This window comes from Chaetodon auriga, chromosome 11 (assembly GCF_051107435.1).
Source record: "Chaetodon auriga isolate fChaAug3 chromosome 11, fChaAug3.hap1, whole genome shotgun sequence".
NCBI classification, from domain to species: Eukaryota; Metazoa; Chordata; class Actinopteri; order Chaetodontiformes; family Chaetodontidae; genus Chaetodon; species Chaetodon auriga.
Window position 1 is genome coordinate 3,388,314 of NC_135084.1, and position 20,010 is coordinate 3,408,323.

The 20,010-nt window shown below is 46.6% G+C and overlaps 1 pseudogene; it reads left to right on the forward strand.

Moving 5' to 3' along the window:
- The first annotated feature begins 207 nt into the window (after positions 1-207).
- On the forward strand, positions 208-2,516 carry LOC143328282 (THAP domain-containing protein 6-like; annotated as a pseudogene).
- The last annotated feature ends 17,494 nt before the right edge of the window (positions 2,517-20,010 follow it).

The following is a 20,010-nucleotide window of genomic DNA, read 5'->3' on the forward strand; positions in this document are numbered from 1 at the left end:
GGTGGGGGGTGTGGCAACCTATGCCCAAGTTCACCATAGTAACACCAATGATGATCCAGAAGGAAGTAAGCCCAGAGATAGTATATTTCATGTTAGCACCATAGACATATTAACAGTAGACGTCGCATTGGTTGCTGGGGCGCAAGAAATGTGGCTACCATCTAGGACCTGTCATCGTACTCCTAGTTGAGCAGCAGAAGGAACGAGATGCCAGAGCACTGTGCAGCATATTCCTGTTCAAATCGGTGGACCGTCGAAAACAGGGCACGGGGGATTACTTTTCACAAGTAAGATTGAACATTACTATTGGTTGTATTTTGTGAATCGAATATTACTGTACTGTATTTATGCCCACCAGCGAAATCATAGCCAGCTAGCTAGGCTATGTTAAGTGCCGGCATTCACCCATCTATGAACTGAGACTTTATAAGTCAAATTCCATAACACTGACTTAGATTACAACTGACACAAGAATGCTATTGTAGAAATAAAACAAATATTACTGGTATAACATTGACCAGCGAATTTTACACAGGTGGCACAGACTGTATGATTCACATGTAATTCACTCTAACAACAGTAAGCTACCTCTCATGTCTCATATCCACCCCACTTACTTAAAAATACAGACAACTGAACATCTGACTGTAGAATAGTTTGCAAACAAGCTTATTCACAGTTTTAGCAGTTTTGGTTCATTATCAACAGATATGCATCAAAATAGGAGTTTTGTTGAAGAAAGGTTGTAAGAAATTTGAAGGAAGAAAATAAGCTTGACCTCTGTAAAATGTTTTTGTGTAGACTCTCCCAAATCTCCCGTTTTCATTTTGAAGGTTTCCCAAAGACAAAGATGTAAGGAAGAGGTGGGAAATGGCTTTGAGGAGGGAAGGATTCACTGCAAGTGACTCCTCAGTGCTTTGGTGTGAACATTTTAAGCAGGGCGATTTTGATAGGACAGGTCAGATTGTCCGACTCAGAGATGGTGTTATTCCATCCATCTTCAGCTTCCCAGTTCACCTCCAAAGAGTAGGTGTATCATCATAAGGCTATTAGCATTCATAAATGTAAATATTCTATTATCAATCACAGGGCAGGGTGAGATACTTACCCCTGTATATTCTTTTTCATTTTAGCCAAAAAAGGGCAGGACTACATCTACCTCCAGAAGAGCTGAAGAGAGCCTGTCTGTGGCCTCTCAGGATGATCCAGAAAGTGGAACTTCCACCCACAACCTCAGCCTAATGATGTGAGTATTTCTACTGTAAACATCATATCATAATGGTCCTGGACATATTCAAATCTCACTTGTTTGCTGCCACTCATATTAAACACACTCACACATAAACCCATTCACACGCAATTGAAGACATGTTGAACATGCATTCCTGACACACACACACACACACGCGCGCGCACACGCACACACACACACACACACACACGGTGCTGGCAGTGGCTTTGACAGGTGATGACTATAAGAAAGAATGTGAGCCATACACTAGCGGTGTCAAAGTGATGTGTGTGAAGTGAAACATCACTCAAACCATGTTCATCCCTCTCTCTAGGATCATGGCTATGCTTTGCCTGCTTCTCCTACCGCTCTTAAGACCAGACTCGATGAAGCCCTAGCAAGAGTGGAAAGTCTGGAGCGAGAGACAAAGAACGCCATGGCCAGAGAAAAGAGGGCAAAAACCACAGTACAGAGTCTTTTGGGGGCTTTGAGAGAAAAGAACCTCATGCTGATTAAAAACTACACTGTATGCACATTACATTTTATATATTGAATTTTTAAGTTGAGCACCAAAACTCTGACACATAATATTTGACAGAGAAAAATAAATAACATTAATATTGCAGGACACAGGCACACATGGACATTACCTTAGTGACGATGACCCCACAGCTACACTTGTCTCGTTGTACTAGATCGTTAATCCCCTATAATAATAATAATAATTATAATCAGCAGATTGATTGATTGATAATGAAAATAACTTATTTTCAGACCTATTTTAGCTGTTTTATCTGCTCATTTACATTTGAAGATTGTAGTAAAAACACAATTGTTGCTAGCAGTAATTATTTGCTCATTAAATCAACTCATCTGATTTATTGATGTGGACACAAACATGAAGGATGTCTGATGGAAGAATATTATATGTAGGTGCCTCCTTTAGAGAGGCATAAACACTGTGTTGCTAAGACAACAACTCTGAACATGAAGTCAACACAACAGTTTTGAAGTTTTTACACTTCCACTGGAAATACGAACAGCTGTCTCTTGGCAACACAATATTCAAAGTCATTTTGTGCCTCAAAGCAGACTGAAGAACACTGACAGAGGGATATTTTGTCTGTTAAATTGCTGCGAGGGTGAGAGCATCAGAGCAACAGTGCTGTGCATCTTCTGTTACTGTTATTGAAGCAGCATTTAGAAAAGTGAACAGTTGATCCTAACACAAGTGTGGCTGCTTCCTCAACAGTTTTACAAGAGTACTAAGAGTATTAAAGGCTGACCCATAACAAAATAGAACTCGACCTAAGAAGCAGCACTGACCTCTGCCAAGACCAACAGTCCACTCTTCTATGACATGAAAATCTGCAAGAGTAGCCATTATATATGTCTGGTTATATTTCCAAAACAATGAGAACATTACATAACATAACACGAATAACGTGAAATAAGAGAATAAGAGTGTGATTAGTTGCATGATATCAATTGTACTGGTCCTCCTGTGAAACTACTGAGTACTCCATAGTAACTGCTTTCTGTATGAAGGCTGAGCAGCTCCGTGTGTTGGCTTCTCCAGAGGATTTCTGGTACCTGTGAATGTGAATTGTGGTATGAAGACGTCATATCTCAACACTTGGCTGTTTTGTCACTGTTCAACTTTACTACCATCTACTGGATGTTTGGATGTACAGCATTTACTCTGCTAAGGCCTAATGCTCTCTCTCACAGTGTTAACAAAAGTGAAAACAATTTGTGTGTCCAAATCCAAGCCAAGAAAAAAAAACCCTTTTCCTCCAGGCTTCCTACATTACCCAGTGTTCACTGCAACAGTAACTTTCCAGAGATGCAGAATAAAAAATTAGGATTCAGAAAAGATACATTTTGTAAAAGTATCCTTTAAAGGCAAATCCCATTGTTTCATCACCACACCGTCTATGGCCTTCTTGGTCAGTGTGGAGGAAACAGAGACCAAACTCAGCTCCTCCCAGCTCTCAGCCATCTTCGACTCCACCTTTCCATCATCGACTGCGTTGCACTGCACGACTGATCATTTACTGTCCAAATACAGAGTGCGCACACTGCCATAACAGAATAGCAAATGTTATCAAGATAAAAAAAAAAAAAAACATCTATTAACAACAAATATAAAACTTGAGTGCAAATACAAAAAAGAAAAAAAAAGGACATGACATTTATTCTCAGACGTCTGTCAACCAAACAGAATGAAATTAAAAACTGTGTCTATGGCCACAACCCAGAACAAATACATTAAATGTTAAGTACAGCCTATCCATCGGAAATGCTGCCATGATCAGGCAGGTGCATGTTTTCAGGGACCAGCATCTTTAGGTTCAACATCTGTTTTTTTCTAATTCCTCCTTCTGAGGAGGATATTCCTGTGAATCCTTGTGTTGCAAAATTACAGATAAATGTAGTCATTTATCTGTAATTTATGTTGTTTTAATACTATAATGTGTTCCAAATGCATATAAAAGTGTAGCGCTGCAGCTGAAGGCCCTCAGCAATACAGTAATGTCATCTAGTTGTTTGTATTAAGTTGTTTGGAGCCTGTCTGCTCTGCAGACAGCAGCTTGACTGGTTGGCGTTAAGCAGTGCGTTGTTATTATTTTGTTTTGTTGTTGTTCTGTGTTAAGTGTTGTGTGTGAGTTTCCTTCCAGTGTTGCAGTGGAGGTGTGTTCAGGCTGTTTGGTGAGCAGACGGCGCACCTGAATCTCATCCACTGATTCTGTCCTTATTTAAGCGGCATGGCAGAGATGTCTCGTCGACAGATTGTTCAAGCTTCATGCTAGACTTTCCAGCCATTTTGTCTTGTGTATTCCTAGTAGTCCTGGTATTGCTCCTTGTCGCCTGTGAGCGCATCTCAGTAGAAGTAGATTTATTATCCATAGCTTGTTTCTCTAGTTTGTGTTTGCTTGTTACTAGCTTTGTGTTGTTTCCTACCCGCTAGCTATGGTGTACTTGATTGTTTTGTTTCAGGGCTGTTTTTGTGTTTTGGAGATTGTGTTTTTTGGTTGTTTTCATTTTTACTATTGAATCTGGGTTTTCTTGTTCTTGTTAATAAACCATTTTTGGTTTAAACGGCTCCCTTCGTTTCGTGCTTTGTGTCTGCCCCTTGGGTCCTATTTAAAGTTAAACTTATTATCAAAACAGAACAATCTGGCCAATATGGACCTGGCAGATACTCGGCCCGTGGACTAGGACCCCGAGGTTCAGACTGTTCTTCACAAACAGGGTGAGTGATTAAGCCACTACGATTAAACACTTCGTTCCTTATCGGAAACCAGTCAGCAGTTAGCCTTGCAGGTTGCCCAGCTAACCACGCAAGTGGCTGGTCTTGCCGCTGCGCCCTCGGCTTCAGGGGTACAAGCCCCGGTGCCGGCTCCTGCCTCAGCCCCGGCGGACCTTAGCCCCGCTCGAGACATCCCCATCTCAAATCCCGAACCTTTTTCAAGTGAATTAGACAAATGTCGAGGATTTTTTTCCCCCTCATACATAAACTCATTTCACAACAACAGACAAAAAGTAGGTGTCACATTTTTAAAGCCTGTTTTATTATCATAAGATCAAACATCCAGAATGATGTATCATGCTGTCAGTGACAGGAAAAACAGGAAGTGACCAATATTTTGCGAGAACCAGACAATAAGACGTGCAAAATATGTCAAGGAAAGGCAGGCATTAATGTGCACTGAATGCATGATTTATCTGAGGACATATAGAGTATGTAGAGTACATCCTGTTCATCCCGAGTTTTAAAGCACACTTTAAGTGAAAATGTTCAACAAGTATGTAAAAATACATTAGTATCTGTGGCGGTACGAGGGCTGATACAGTCTTATGGACAAGATCAGAATATATAAATTTTGGATAGGAAAGCCGACAACGCCACCCTGGGATTTTTCACCCAGGGAATTCTGGATAGTAGAGGTTGTAGTAGAGAGGCACACAGGTAAGTTATACAAAGGAGGGCAGGAGGTGTGGTTCAATGTCAGTCAAAGGTTTATTAACAAATCACTCAAGATAAAAGAAAACAGACTTAAAAGGAACTAAGGTGTTAACACCGCACTCCAACGGGGAAGCTTACCGACAGTGCAGGGGAGACCTGGGGGAGGAGGTCCAACTTAAAAGAGGAGCACCCCACTCACACGTGACACCTAACCCGAAAGTGAATTACACCACAAACTAAACTCCAGGATCACACCACACACAAGGGACACCACCACCCGGGACACCACCACCACCGTTGGCTCCCAACAACTAGAAAGGAGAGGGGAGAACACAATTAGTTTGCAATGTCACTGGTTATTGGCGTTAAAAGCCACAAAAGGCAAGTACTCGGTAGCGACAAAGAAAAACCAACCACAAAAAAACAAACCAAAAAAAGGAAACAAAGAACAAAAGCCTCTGGCCAGAGATACAAAAGAACAAATGTACATAAACTTTAATTCGAAATGAAAATTAAATAATAATTAACTAACCAATTAATTCAAAATAACACAATGCACTCAAAGAAACAGGCGAAAGTGCCTTATCCCATCTGAGCCCCCACGCGCATTCACCCGTCCACACACGCACGCACATGCACACTTGCACACTCACACACGCCCACACACACACACACACACACAGTCCAGGCTGGGCAACCGCCGCTGGGGCCCGTTAGGAGAGGAGCTGGGCCGGAGGAGCAGCATGCACAAGCTACAGGCAATAAGGGTCGGCGAAGAAGCAGCGTTCCTGTACTTATCTTAGCATCCAGATTCGATCCCCTGGTCCAGATCAACAGGCGTTCAGCCAGTGGGGAGAGAGATGAAGAGGCTCTGCACGGCTCTGTGCAAAGAGGAGCGTCTGTGGTGCGCCGGTGATGCCTTAGCGCCGCTGGTCTCCTTTCTGTCTAATACTTATGGCCAATAAGGAAGATCGCCACCATCCTCTTAACCACGATGGACCACTGCACGGAGAAGAGAGGAGGAAGTGGAAGGCTGGGAAGCGGAAGGGCCTTCGAGCCAGGAAGTGAGAGAGCATGAGGGAGGGACACAGTCTAACTTTTATACCTTCGCCCTCTGCACCGATAGGCTAATGCGCCAGGTATAATACAGAGCAGCCAACCCACCTGTATTCAGCCCCAGCAGCAAATCATACTGCTACAATCCACCCCCCCCTTTTCCATCGTCGACCCGACGATGCGCTGGAACAAGGTAACGTTAGTGCCAGGGTCTAAAGAAAGCAGACACAGCATTCGACTCGGCAGGTGGAGGCCTTGCCTGGGCCATTTCGTTGGCAGGCCTGGGAAGACGATGGGGGTTTGAATGATGGCCAGCGGTGGATCGGACTGTCCGCCGCATGACCACTTCGTTACTCCCTGAGGGAGGGACTACGAAAGGGGCAGAATGAGTGGAGGGTAGGGGTACTGCCGCCTCAGCAGGAGGGGCTGACGCCGGCTGTGCCATACGTCGCACAGCAGTCACACTGCTCTCTGGAGGGGAGACAGCTGAGGGTGCAGAATGGAACAGGGCCAAAGGTACTGTCGCAACGGCAGATGGTGCCACTGCAGGTGCCGTTTGGGCTTCTCTCACCACTTGCCCAGCTGGTGGAGCAGGGGTCCCCTTTACCAAGGCCATCAAATCCTCATCCGAAGATTCATCTTGCGCTACAAGCTGGTCAGGTGGGGTGGAAGGGGAAGCAGGAATGCTGTCTGGAGAAGCAATCCCCACAACGGCCTTAAGCAGTGTTCGGTGCACCTGCTTGACTTTGGTAAGGTCATCTACTGGGGCAACTGTATACACAGGACCTTCCCCAGTGGGGGCCTTAAGCACCCTATGCACAGCTGGATTCCACTTATCCTGAATCTTACAATGACCTCTCCTGCCAAAATCCCGCAATAGGACCATCTGACCCTCCACGAGGAGCCCAGACCGAACGGTCTGATCATGGCTCCTTTTCGGCGCTCAGCTGCAACCTTTAGCCTGTCTTGAACCCCTTCGAAGGCCAGTTGCAACCGAGTCTGGTGCTCTTGCACCCACTCGTTTACGGTGCCACCAACAGGATCCTGCACCCTTCCCAACAAGAAATCAACTGGGAGCCTTGCCTCACGACCAAACATGAGGAAAAAGGGTGACTCCCCAGTCGATTGATGGGGGGTGGTATTATAGGCATATAGTACCTGTGGTAGACAAAAATGCCAATCACGTTTTCGAGAGGCTGGAAGGGTGCGCAACAGGTCGTGAAGCGTGCGGTTAAACCGCTCGCATTGCCCATTCCCTTCTGGATGGTCTGGGGTGGTTCGGGACTTTTCAATCCCATAAAGTCCACAAAGCTGTCGGATGAGTGCGCTTTCAAAATTCCCACCTTGATCGGAATGTATGTGGGCCGGGACACCAAACTTAGAGAACCACTCAGTGACCAGCACCTGGGCCACAGTAGAGGCTCTCTGATCACGAGTGGGAACAGCAAGGGTATATTTGCTGAACACATCAGTCAGCACAAGAACACTCTCCAGCCCGTTACAGGTGGGTTCCAGCATGGTGTAATCCATGGCCAACAGTTTGTTAGGCTCTGAGGCTAGCAGATGTCCCATGAAGCTCCGGACCGGTGGCCCTGGATCCTTGGCCACCTGGCACCGCTCACAGGTTTGACACCAGTGCCTCAGATCAGAGGTCATCCCGGGCCAATAGCACCGCTGCCTAAGCAGTTCTAAGGTCCTGTCCACACTGGTTTTGGTGAACCTCGGTGAGGACCTTGTTCTTCAACGCAGCTGGCAACAGGACCTGGAGAACTGCTTCTCCACCATCTGGGCGCAAAACCTGCCGGTAGACCACTACAGCCCTTTCAGTCAGCCGATCCCACTGTTTGAGGAGAACCAAAGCTAGCGGGGATAGCTGTTTGCACTCCTCCCGGTCAGGATATCGCTTCTGCCTCCCAAAACGCTAGCACCTCCCCAATCACAGAGTCAGCCTGCTGAAGTGTGCTAATGTCAGCAGGTAGATGCTGTGGCAAAGCTAAGACGGCAGCCTGAGGGGCTTCAAGCCCCCGAGCTTGCAGGGCTTGCTTCAGGGGTGGTGGGAGTGTGGTTCCAGGGGCGACAGCGTCGAGATCCACTGCCACCGAAGGGTGCAGGCGGGACAGGGCATCCGCATTTGCATTGCTCTTACCCAGGCGGTAGCGAACCTCAAAGTCAAAGGCCGCAAGCTGGGCTGCCCAGCGCTGTTCCAGAGCACCGAGTTTGGCAGAGGACAAGTGGCTAAGCGGATTATTGTCTGTGAAGACAATACACCGGTGACCAAGCAGGTACTCATGGAACTTCTCCGTCATAGCCCACTTTAAGGCCAAAAACTCCAGCTTCATGGAGCTGTAATTGGCTGGGTTGCGCTCTGTAGCCCTCAAACCTCGGCTTGCATACGCTATCGGCCGGACCTTCCTATCCTGCTCTTGTGAGAGTACTCAAAGCTGCGCTGGTGTTCTGGTGTCCACTTCTCTGCCACCCGGCCTGCCGACCGCTTGGACTTTGATCCCCCAAGCTCGGCCACAAGGCGGTGTATAGGGGCAGCCAACTTGGCGAAACCCTCCATGAAGCGGCGATAATAGCTGGCGAAACCGAGAAAGGACCGCAGCTCCAAGATGGTAATGGGGGGTTGCCAGTTGGCTACCACCTCCACCTTGCCTGGGTCAGTGGAGACACCATTGGCAGAAATGACATGCCCGAGGTAGCTCACCTCTTGCTGGAAGAAAGAGCACTTTGACAGCTTGGCCTTCAGGCCCTCTTGTTGCAACCGCTGCAGCACCACCTCCAGCCGCTCAAGATGTTGCTGAAAGGTGGCGGAGAAGACCACAATGTCGTCCAGATACAAAAGCAAGGACTGACATTGCTGGTCTCCAAAGATCCTCTGCATGAGCCGCTGGAAGGTGCTAGGTGCATTACACAGCCCAAAGTGCATGCGGTTCCACTCAAACAGCCCGAAAGGAGTGCAAAAAGCTGTCTTGGGTCGGTCGGCCTCCGCAACCGGAACCTGATTGTACCTGCTGGCTAAATCCATAGTGGAAAACCAGCGGGCTCCAGTCAATGCATCCAGTGATTCCTCAATACGAGGAAGAGGGAAGGCGTCCTTCCTGGTCCTGCTGTTAAGTTGTTGGTAGTCGACGCACAAGCCCAGACTGCCGTCTTTCTTCTTAACAAGCACGATTGGCGAAGTGAAAGGGCTGCTGCTTTCTCGGATGACCTGCGCACCGAGCAGCTGGTTGATATGCTCTTTAACCACCTCGTATTCCGATGGGGGAATACGCCAGTAGCGTTGACGGACGGGGGTGTCATCCAAGAGAGGGATTTCATGGGAAATCAAGTTAGTGCAGCCCAAATCACCGTCGTGAGAAGAGAAGACTGTGGTGTGCTTACGAAGAAGGCCTCGTGCTTCCTCCTGTTCTTTGGCTGACAAAGCCGACAGGTCCACTGCATCCACTGGGTCTGACAGTGGAGGGGCCACAACCTGGGATGCCACAGTGGCTGCATGAGATGGAACCTCCTCAACACCAGGAGGCAATCTCACCACACGAACCTCACTCAGGGCACCTACCACTGTTCGAGGATAAAGCAGCACATCCGAAGAGCCCACATTCACAATGGGGATGTATGCAGTACCGTTCTCGACTCGAACCAGTGCTGGGGATGCCAACAGTCCAGCAGGAAGTCCCTGATCAGAGGGCTCAAAGAGCACAGTAGTGCCAGAGTACTGTGCTGAACACGTTGCCAGGACCACCTGCATGGTGCCACCAGGAATGCGGCACGCCTTCCTGCCTCACACCTTGACCGTACCGGCGGCCTCAGAAGGAGGGTCTTTGGAGGCCCGATGGCACCTCCGCAATGCCTGCACCACGGACTCTGGGGCTTCAGTGACAATGGGTAGATCAAACAAGCCTAGTCCATGTTGTCTGAACAGCACCCTATAACATCTCTGTAGGATGTTCATCCCCAAAACACCAGGTGCATGAGGAGAAGCATCCGCCGGAGGGTCTTTGACCACCAGTACCCCCACACCCTGGCAAAAGCCTACCACAAAGCTCTACTTCAAGCTCCAAGTAGCCAAGATAGGGGATGGGCAGCCCGTTGGCCGCACGAAGCCGCAGCCAATGGCAAGACCGAAGCCTCTCTTGGCCCCAAGCCTCAAAGTGCTGCCGAAAGAAGCTCTCGGTAATGGTGGACACCAGACAAGGAACCACTACTTCCCCCATGACCACATCCATGTGTGGACAAGCAGCAATTAGCTTAGCTTCGTCCCCATCCCCCAAGATAAGTGGTGAGCCGGTGGTTGCTCCCCCCGAACTTTGGCTCTGCAGTTCGGCGGGCGCTAGTTTCCCGGGTGCTGAGCTGATTTATGAGGCATTCCCGGCCGAGAAGAAGTGGGCGCTAAAGGTCTAGGGAGGGAAGGTGCACGCCCTGCTTCACACTCCCTGGCAAAATGGCCAGGTTGCTGACACCGCCTGCAAATTACTGGGCCACGGTGGGGAGGACGACTGCGCTGCTGGCTGGCCTGCAGCTGAACAAGGGTTTCTGTGAGCTTGTTAAGCTGTTCCTGTTGGAGCCTTAACATCTCTTTCACCTCCAGCGGCTCACCAGCCTGGGATGGGTTAGCCACCGAAGGGGCACTCTGGACACCGTATTGTAAACCCAGCACCGAGGGAACCGAATGGCTCCGGCCGCGCACACCTCCCGGTAACCCCTCTCGTTCCCACCTAATTGCTTCTGCTCTTACCTCGAGCAGGGTGACAGCAGGCTGCCTACGTACAAGCTGCTTTAGCTCGCGGCGAAGGGAACCCTCAATAACGTTCTCAACGAACTGGTCACGCAGCAGAGCATCTGCATTTAGCATGTCACTTGGAGCACGCTGTTTCACCAACGTGATCAGACTCATTAGCGCGAGGGAGAACTCCTGAAGAGTCTCCCCCTCTTGCTGGCGCCGCGAGAAAAAAGCTTCCTGTAAGGCAACGTACGAGTCTGAGCAACCATACAGCTCCCGGAGAACAGGAATAATTGTAGCCGGGTCACTTCTCTCTGCACTGGAACGATACTTTATCTCTTCACGCGGCTCTCCCTTCAAGTGGTCAAAAAGAAAAAAAGCCTGATCGATTGGGGACAGGTGGCGAGCCCTCATACATGCCTGAACCTCTTCTATCCACTCTTCTAGCCCTAGGCCTGACCTACCCCTTAAGACTGGGCACTTCCTGTCTCGGGGTACCAAGATCAGCCTCTCTGTTACAGGGGCACTAGAGATGGAGGGTGCTGGAAGAGGCTCAGTGGGAACGGGAGGTGCAGCACTAGGGCCAGGCACGGCCGCAGATAAATTTTGGAGAGGAAAGCCGACAACACCACCCTGGGATTTTTCACCCAGGGAATTCTGGACAGTAGAGGTTGTAGTAGAGAGGCACACAGGTAAGTTATACAAAGGAGGGCAGGAGGTGTAGTTCAATGTCAGTCAAAGGTTTATTAACAAATCACTCAAGATAAAAGAAAACAGACTTAAAAGGAACTAAGGTGTTAACACCCCACTCCAATGGGGAAGCTTACCGACAGTGCAGGGGAGACCTGGGGGAGGAGGTCCAACTTAAAAGAGGAGCACCCCACTCACACGTGACACCTAACCCGAAAGTGAATTACACCACAAACTAAACTCCAGGATCACACCACACACAAGGGACACCGCCACCCGGGACACCACCACCACCGTCGGCTCTCAACAACTAGAAAGGAGAGAGGAGAACACAATTAGTTTGCAATATCACTGGTTATTGGCGTTAAAAGCCACAAAAGGCAAGTACTCGGTAGCAACAAAGGAAAACCAACCACAAACAAACAAACCAAAAAAAGGAAACAAAGAACAAAAGCCTCTGGCCAGAGATACAAAAGAACAAATGTACATAAACTTTAATTCGAAATGAAAATTAAATAATAATTAATCAACCAATTAATTCAAAATAACACAATGCACTCAAAGAAACAGGCGAAAGTGCCTTATCCCATCTGAGCCCCCACGCGCATTCACCCGTCCACACACACACGCACACTCACACACGCCCACACACACAGTCCAGGCTGGGCAACCACCGCTGGGGCCCGTTAGGAGAGGAGCTGGGCCGGAGTACCAGGGCCCAAACAACCACTCCAAGCTAGTCCCAACACGAAGCGGTGGCAGCGATAGCAAGCCTGGCAAGCAGTGGCGAGCGGAGCAGGCAGTAGCGAGCGAAGCGGAAGCAGGAGCAGCATTCACAAGCTACAGGCAATAAGGGTCGGCGAAGAAGCAGCGTTCCTGCACTTATCTTAGCATCCAGATTCGATCCCCTGGTCTGGATCAACAGGCGTTCAGCCAGTGGGGAGAGAGATGAAGAGGCTCTGCACGGCTCTGTGCAAAGAGGAGCGTCTGTGGTGCGCCGGTGATGCCTTAGCGCCGCTGGTCTCCTTTCTGTCTAATACTTATGGCCAACAAGGAAGATCGCCACCATCCTCTTAACCACGATGGACCACTGCACGGAGAAGAGAGGAGGAAGTGGAAGGCTGGGAAGCGGAAGGGCCTTCAAGCCAGGAAGTGAGAGAGCATGAGGGAGGGACACAGTCTACCTTTTATACCTTCGCCCTCTGCACCGATAGGCTAATGCGCCAGGGATAATACAGAGCAGCCGACCCACCTGTATTCAGCCCCAGCAGCATATCATACTGCTACATATCCAAACGTACATGTGTTTGTAAATCTATCGATCTCAGATTTTATGCACCAATATGTAAGAGTAGCATGAGGAAATATGAAATAACTGTATATTTGCAGTATACTAAGTATACTTATAATAGTGCCATTTTAGGTTTACAATTCAAGTTTTGTACTTGCTGCTCAGTGTAATAATACACTTTAGTATGCTCAGTATACTGATATTTAGTCTATCTTAGTGCATTTTTTTAGTGCACCCCCCCAAAACTTTTTACATAAGTAAAAATTCTAATACCACAATGTAAAAATACCATAGTGCAAGTAAAAGTCCTGCATTCTAAATCAAAGTATCAAACGCAAAACCACCACAAAGTTTGTGGCACAGTGAAACAGTGGTAACACTGTGGCCTCACAGCTAGAAGGTCTCGGGTTCGATTCATGCTGTGGGTGCCGGGGGTGTGTCCTCCACCTTGCCTTCGGTGCCTTTCTGTGTGGAGTTTGCATGTTCTCCCCGTGTTCACCTGGGGTATCCTCCATAAAAAGCCCCCACTAAAAAAAACATGCAAGAAGATCACCACCTGACCAATGGTGACAAAAGGAACTGGGTCCCCAGGCGCTGCTGTCAGCTGGCAGCCCACCGCTCCTGGTCTGCTGTGGAGGAAGGACTTTCCAGGATGGGCCAAAGGCGGAGAAAATAATTTCACTAAAGCATGGCCCCTTGTAGCATGTGTGTGCTGTGATAAATAAAGTATATCTTATATCTTAAATCTTAAAGACACGGAAAAAACCCACAAAGATGTGTAACACAACTACACGTTGATGCAAAACCACCACAGAGAGAAGTATAACAACCACACAGACGCAAAACAGCCACAAAGACGTGAAACCACCACAAAGAGATGCAAAATGACCACAGAGACACAAATCGACCACAAAGAAGATACACAAACTCACCGAAAGAGCACAAGAATGCACAGCCACCACAAAAACATGCAAAACCAAAAAGAGATGCAAAGCAACTACAAAGACGTGCAAAACTACCACAGGAAGATGTAAAAAGCCCACAAACAGATGACAAACTGCCACAAATAGATGCAAAGCCACATCATGGAGATGCAGAACCAGAGACATAAAGCAACTGTAAATTGACACAAAACCACCAAAAAAATAAAAATAAGAACAACCACCACAAAGGAATGTCAAACAACCAAAAAGAGACGTGAAACCACCACAAAGAGATGTAAAAACCTCACATAGAGATACAAAACCACCACAAAAAATACAAAATGACAACAGGGGGATGCAAAACGATTACAAAGAGACGCAAAACCACAGTCATGCACTATCAGAAAGAGACGCAAAATAATCACAGAGACGCAAAAGCATCACAAACCTGTTGTTACAACCATTGTGACAGCAGGCTACAAGAGACTCAAGGAGTCTGCAAGTCTTGGTCCTATGAAGAAGAGTGGGGGGTCATTTGCATGTCTGTGCCCATTGTCTCACAATCTAATTTAATCTATGTGCCCACACAAACACAGCAAATCCCTGCAATGTTGCTTTCAGACAAGCTAGGAATTAGATATGAACAGACTGATAAAGCATGCAGTAATGTAACCTACTTATTTATTTAAACTAGCTTGTCAATGAGCGGACACTCTCAAGTCTCAAAAAACATGCAGCAAAATCAGGCGGTGCATCTTTAACTGCAAGTTTACAGTCTCCATGCATTATTTATCAGTCTTTGTAGCAGAGTGAGAATTCACATAAATTAAGATAAAACCATCCCTGACAACTTCATCGCTATTTATAGTCGCGCATTACTGTAATGTTATTACTGTCACTTCAACAGGCTCAACAATAGCAGCAGTATGAGGGATACTTCACATGTCCAACCATCTCATCTGCTTCTCACTATGGTCAATCACAGTCTAAATGATTAATTTTTTAATCACATTTCAACATTATTCAAAACACATATGTTGACACTGATATACATGCATCAGACCCCTTTTGATGATTAATGACAACATTCTTCAATACTCATACTAATGTATATGATAACTAATAGTATATCTAACTAATAGAGCAAAGAAACAAGGAAAGGCAGATTATATTTGCCGAATTAAGCACCACTAATTATAATTGTCTCATGTTAAGTATCTAAAACCTAACCGCTTCTAGTCTCTAGATGGCAGTATGGTTCCATGATAGAAACATAGTTTTGTCCTTTTACAAGCTAGGAACACGGGAAAAACACTGATACCATACAAATTATGAGTTTAGTACTGTGGGAACATCCAAAGTTGAATCAAACATATCGTTTGCATTATCCTGATGTGGTAGAAAAGAAAGCACACAGACACACAGAACAGTTTGCAACAGGAATGTCTGATTTACAACTTGTCAGTACTATCTGATTCTTGAGGTTTCTTGAGGCCTGCAGATTGTCCATTCAGACGGTTTTAACGTCTTCATCTGGTGTGGAGCTATAAAGAAAGTGTTAGCATCTCCATGAAAACAGTTTAACTGACAGGCAACCCTTTGGAGTCAAGTGTTTTTTCTTCTTCGGCCCTCCTGAAGGATTGGGGGAGAGAGGTGTTCCAGGGCCAGACATCTCGTCTTTCTAAATGAGCACCCTCCTGCAAACAGTTCAAATGATAAGTAACTCTTTGATGTTGGGATGTTTTGCTCTGCGTTGCCTCCATGGGACCTTGACGGAGAAGAAGAGACATACTTTATTGATCACTCCACACAACCACACGCCATGCTTCTGTGAAATTAATTCCTCTGCGTTTGACCCATCCTGCCAAGTCCTTCCTCTGCGGCAGACAAGGAGCAGTGGGCTGCATTCTTGCATGTTGTTAGTGGGGGTTTTTTATGGAGGATGCCCCAGGTGAACACGAGGAGAATAAACTCCACACAAAAAGGCCCCTTTCCTTGAGCAGCAGGCACCGAAGGCATGAAGGAAGGACATGCCCCCAGCACTCACAGCGCCTGAACGGGTCGAACCCGTGACCTACTAGCTGTGAGTGCCACCGTTCCACCAAAGTGAGACCTCTGTAGATCTGTGTCTCTGAGGGAAACTATCCCAGTACAGTGTGTCCAGGGGACAAGTTGGAAGTCCACACAAGAAGCCTCAAGCTGTGACAGTATCATGCATGTACTACGGTGTTGCTTCAGTCTATATTACCTTCAAGCTGTAACTCCCTGCAGAATGCAACAAATGACTCTTGCTCCATGTGTTGTTTTGACAGTTCGATCATGCCACATTTAAGAGTTGAGTTCAACCTATTGGTCCGGCCTTCCACAACAGTCCTGGTTTCTCATGTGGCCCCTTAAGAAAATGAATTGCTCACCACTGACACAGAAAAAGCCATCTGCTAATATATGTTGAGAAATTGCCTAATGGTGCATTAAGATTAAGACTCATACAATGTTTAGGGAAAGGACAATACAATAGGCGTGGACAAGTACAGTCCCAACTGTATAAAGCAGAAGCACCAGCCATTTTAGATCAGAGCTCTTCATGTGTATCTTGTGTGCATGTTGAACAACTCTCCTTTTGTGTCGACATAAAAGTCTTTGCTACCCAGAACTCTGACTCCTGCTGATGATTTCATTGAACAACAATTGAGCATAGCTAAAAACTTAGAATTCTTGGTCCATGTGGCTTGGGGCCTCGGTTCCAATACACCACATTAATTTTTGGTGAGCCAGCCAGGAGAGGATAGAATCCTGAGGAATCCACCAAGACGTCCACACTCTGCTACCAGACCCTCGGGCCCAAAAGTCTAAAGGTAAGCAGAGCCTTTATTTTCTGCAAATTCTGAGTGAAGGGTGTGGTCCGCCCAGGTAAAGGATAAACCTTTAATGTTGAGGAAGTGAATTTAGAGAACACCTTTTTTGATGTTTGGGAAGTGTATTCAAAAGAGGTAAGAAGTGACACAGATCCTAGCAAGAAGTAAATGAAGCTTAATGTTGAGGAAGTGTAATCAAAAGTGCCTTTGATGTGCAGGAAGCATATTCGAGGACTAGAAGAGAGCACCTGTTGATGTCGAGGAAGTGGATTCACTGGTGAGTATCAGGCAAAATCAATTCAACTCCATTCAATTCAGTTCAATTCAGTTTTATTCGTATAGCGCCAAATCACAACAAAAGTTGTCTCAGGACACTTTCCATATAGAGCTGGTACAGGCCGAGCTCTTTTATCTACAGAGACCCAACAATTCCCTCATGAGCAAGCACTTGGCGACAGCGGTGAGGAAAACTTCCTTTTAACAGGCAGAAACCTCAGACAGAACCAGGCTCTGGGTGGGCGGCCATCTGCCTCGACCGGTTGGGTGAGAGAGGGAGAGCGAGAGAGAGAGAGTGAGACAGACAGAGAGAGACAGACAGACAGAAATGCAGTCAGAGAGAGAGAGAGAGAGAGAGAGAGAGAGAGAGAGAGAGACAGACAGACAGACAGACAGACAGACAGACAGACAGACAGACACAGACAGAAATGCAATCACAGTAACAATGACAGTGGATGTAATAACAGTAGTATGGCAGGAGTCACAGCTGTAATCCACAATCCAGATTCAGCCACTACACGTGGGAACCTGTAAGACGACAAAGCACAGAGACTCTGGGGAAGGAGCTAAGTTAGTAACACACCGTGGTAGGACATGAAAGCGTGCAGATGGAGAGGGAGAGAAGGACAGAGGTCCCCCAACAGGCTAATGCTTTAGCAGCATAACTAGGGGCTGGTCCAGGACAAGCCTGAGTCAGCCCTAACTATAAGCTTTATCAAAAAGGAAAGTTTTAAGCCTACTCTTAAATGTAGAGACAGTATCTGCCCCCCGGGCAAAGACTGGAAGATGATTCCATAGGAGAGAAGCTTGATAGCTAAATGCTCTGGCTCCTGTTCTGCTTTTGAAGTCTTTATGAACCATAAGTAGGCCTGCATTCTGGGAACACAGTGTTCGAGTGGGGTAATAAGGTACTATGAGCTCTTTAAGATAAGAAGGTGCCTGGCCATTTATGGTTTTGTAAGTAAGGAGGAGAATTTTAAATTCTATTCTTAACTTTACAGGGAGCCAGTGCAGAGTGGCTAATATCTGAGAAATATGATCTCTCTTCTGGAGATATTCAGCAACAAATTTGGGCAGCCTGATATCAGAATCAGAATCAGATGCCTTTATTAGTCTCCCGAAGGAGAAATTCCATTTCAGTTACATCCCGTCCAAGAAACACAAAAAAAAGACAGTGACACAACAGGGGAGGACAGGAGCGGGAGAACTGTGGGTCGCACACATGGAGAGCGCCCCGTTTACTTAGATGTGAAAGAGGAAAAACAAGAGGGAAGAAGAGGGTAAAAAAAAGCAACTCCCAAACTAAGCTCCTGTAGGGGGGGGGGGGGGGGGGGGGGGGCACAGTGTGGGATTAGGAAAAAAAACACCTCGGCACATAAGCAACATAGTAAGACATTACAACAAAATGTCAAAGAATTGCACATGTGGGAAGGGTGGGGGGAGTTGGGGAGGGTAGGTGTCGCAGCACAGACACTGGGGGCGCGGGCACGCAGCCACATTTAAGTGCCTCGCAACTGCGACAAGGGGGGGGGGGGGGGGGTAAATATATCCAAATTCGGTGGCCAATTTCACCTGAGCCGGGCTGAAAACTGATAGTAAGGATTTTTGCAATGATACGTAGGTGGAAAAAGGCCGTCTTTGAAATTTGTTTTACATGGGAGTGAAAGGACATGTCCTGATCAAAGATAACTCCCAGATTCTTTACAGTGGTGCTGGAGGCCAGCGCAATGCCATCCATAACTGCTATGTCATCAGAAAGTGAGTTTCTAACATGTTTAGGGCCTAGTACTCTAACTTCAGTTTTGTCTCAGTTTAGTATCAGAAAATTGCAGGTCATCCAGGTCTTTGTGCCCTGAAGACATGCTTGTAGTCTAGTTAGACTAGTTTCTTCTGGCTTCATTGATATGAGAGCGATCTGACAAGTAGGATTTAAACCAGCTTAGCTGGTGTCTCTGCAATAGGACACCATGGTCAAGGGTGTCAAATGCAGCACTAAGATCCAATACGACTAGTACAGAGACAAATCCTTTATCAGATGCAATTAGGTCATTTGTAACTTTAACCAGTGCTGTCTCTGTGCTACGATGCACTCTAAATCCTGACTGTAAATCCTCAAATAAACTCTTTTTGTGTAGAAAGTCGCACAGCTGCTTAGCAACTGCTTTCTCAAGAGTTTTTGAGAGAACGGGAAGGTTGGATATTTGTCTATAGGTGGCTAAAACCCCTGGATCAAGAGAAGGCTTTTTAAGTAGAGGTTTCATTACAGCTACTTTAGGGTTAGGGTTAAAGGTATATCTTATCTTATCTTATTAAAGAAGCTCATGAAGTCATTATTGTTCAGAGCTAAAGGAATACACGGTTCAACAGAATTATGGCTCTCTGTCAGCCTGGCTACAGTGCTGAAGAGAAACCTGGGACTGTTCTTATTTTCCTATTAGTGCAGATTCATAGGCTGCCCTGGCACTGTGGGGGACTTTCCTTTATATTTTAAGACTGTCTTGCCAGGCGAACCGAAATTCTTCCAAATTTGGTAGAACGCCATTTCCTTTCTATTTTTCGTGAAGTTTGCTTTACTTTGCAGGTTTGAGGGGTATACCATGGAGCTAACCTCCTCTGTTTTATAATCTTCTTTTTTAGGAGGGCAACAGAGTCAAGTGTCATACGCAGTGAGCCTGTAGCACTATCAACCAAGTAGTCAATTTGGGAGGGAGAAAGGTTAGCATAGGAATTCTCTGTTGTATTGAGACATGGCATTGAATTAAATGCTGATGGGATCATATCCTTAAATCTACAGCACTATCAGACAGGAGTCTGGTATAAGAATTTTTGCCTACTGGCTCGTAGTCTGGTAATGTGAATTCAAAAGTTATTAAATGATGATCCGATAAAAGAGGATTCTGTGAGGAGACTATTAAGTCTTCAATTTCAATGTCATATGTCAGAACAAGGTCGAGGGTGTGGTTAAAACAGTGAGTCGGTTCATGTACATTCTGAC